Source organism: Halyomorpha halys, unplaced genomic scaffold (assembly GCF_000696795.3).
Source record: "Halyomorpha halys isolate HHAL.00 unplaced genomic scaffold, Hhal_1.1 Scaffold379.1, whole genome shotgun sequence".
Lineage (NCBI taxonomy): Eukaryota > Metazoa > Arthropoda > Insecta > Hemiptera > Pentatomidae > Halyomorpha > Halyomorpha halys.
In genome coordinates, this window is record NW_027114859.1 from 395,171 (window position 1) to 397,235 (window position 2,065).

Genomic DNA, 2,065 nt, shown 5'->3' on the forward strand with positions numbered 1-2,065 from the left:
TTTCATTAGTTACATATATTTTCTTTCTCTTTTTTTTCATAACTTTAATTTTTAAATTATTATTAAATTAAAATATTTATATAATTTTTCTTTGCATTACCTAACTTTATATATGTATATATATGTAAACGTATTATTTTCCGATTCATTCATTACTTTATTTTTATTAATTTTCATTCTGTATAATTATTTACTGCAATCATTCTCTATATTCTTTTATTCATTGATTGTTATCTTGTTTTTTGTTCTTAGCCCTGATGAAGGCTAGAAATTCTGACTGAAACGTTGGTAATATTAAATAAGTTTTTTAACTTATTTGTGCTATTCTATGACCGCACCCACAACAATCTTCTCGTATGTATTATCCACGGACACCTATCTTCTCATCATTAAAAAAAAATTGCAATTAATAAACTATTAACTATATTACGAATATTAGTAAAGTATTAAACCAAAGTTCATTACGGAAAAAAAATTAAAATTAAACTTTTGTGGTTTAATATGAGTAATCGAATGTTTCTATTATAATAATTGTTAATGCACTTCAATTGTTTTTTAAAAGTAATAAAAAACTCCTTTCGAACTATTCAGCCATGGCCAAATATTGATCAACTTCAAATACTTAAAACAAACTCATATAAATTTCAGATATGCCTAGACAACCTGGAAAGTGCATTCCTTTATTAGAACGCTCTAGAGACATCGAGGTTTAGTTAGAAATAAAATAAAATGTAAGCATTTTTAGGAAAAAATTCGTTTGATTTAATTTTATATGAAATATTAATTTTCGAGATACGCTTAATTTTCTAAGGTGTTTATACTTGACCGTTGATTCGTAATGAGGAGAAGTTGGTCGTGGGTGCGATGAGTAAAACTACACAAATAAGTAAAATTAATTTATTTCTGCCAACATTTCAATCTGAATTTCAGTCATTCTTCAGGAATGAAAAAACAAAACGAGATAAAAACCTCAATTAAGAGAAAAATAAAATAACAAACTAAATGGAAATATACATAACAATAAATCAAGTGAATAGTAGATTATGGAAATAGAAGAAATAATAAATTTCTGTAGAGGTAAGAATTATACAAAACAAATATTTAAAAAAAAATAAAACAGTTAAAATCAGTCAGTGCTTATGTAAATAACAAAATAAACACTTTGAAAGGTGTGGAAGGAAATGTAAAAAACAACATAATAAATGATTAACAATATATTTCTAATGAAAAAAAAAATGTAAATTAACAAAATGAAATAAAGTTTATCCTGTCCATTACAAAATAACTAATAAAAAAATAAATACCTATGAAAACGAAAGATTATAAAATTCTAGATTTAAAGATACAGTATAATTGAGCTTAATGAGTGATGACAAAGATGAGGAAATAAAAAATATCCTGTAGACGATAGCTGACAGTAGAATGATTTACGATTAGTAGGCGAAATTAATGTAGAAAAGATCCAAGATCAGAAATTAAAAAAAAAAAGATTTTTTAATAAATTGACTATTTAGGAATAATAATAGAAAGAAAAGGAAAGGTTGTATTTTCAGTATTGCAGCTAACAAGAAAAGATTCTAATTGTATATAAATTCTTTCGGAGGGAAGTCTGGTCTTCACTTAGTTATAAGTAAACAATTAAAAAAAAAGTATTTTTTTTCCCTTTTTCGTTATAAATCCAGTGAATGGTGAAGTAGCAAACCTAAAATTCGCATCATAACCCCCAAGGTTGATTATAGAACTATTGATAAAAATATTTTTTATTTTTTTATATTTTTTATACTTTTTATATGACTGAAATATAGTTCGATTTGTATTCTTTAAAGAGCTATTGATTGTAATGGTTCATTAAGGTCTTGTTTTCATTTCAAAAACATTGACTCCGATAAAGAGGATTTGGGATACAGGGATAAAACATGAATGTATTTATTTTAATACAGCGATTGCACTTATAGGAAGGTTAGTGCTTTTAAATATAATGGTTATAAATGTCCTGCATTTTACAATCTAAAAACGTGAGATTTGCATTAAATAACTTGAAAAAAAAAACACCTGTATATATATA

The 2,065-nt window shown here is 24.7% G+C and overlaps 1 long non-coding RNA gene across 1 annotated transcript in view; it reads right to left on the reverse strand.

The window, feature by feature from the left end:
- The window catches only part of LOC112210107 (uncharacterized), an 807,761-nt gene that overhangs the window by 341,324 nt on the left and 464,372 nt on the right, over positions 1-2,065 (reverse strand). The gene's annotated exons all lie outside the window — the stretch shown is intronic.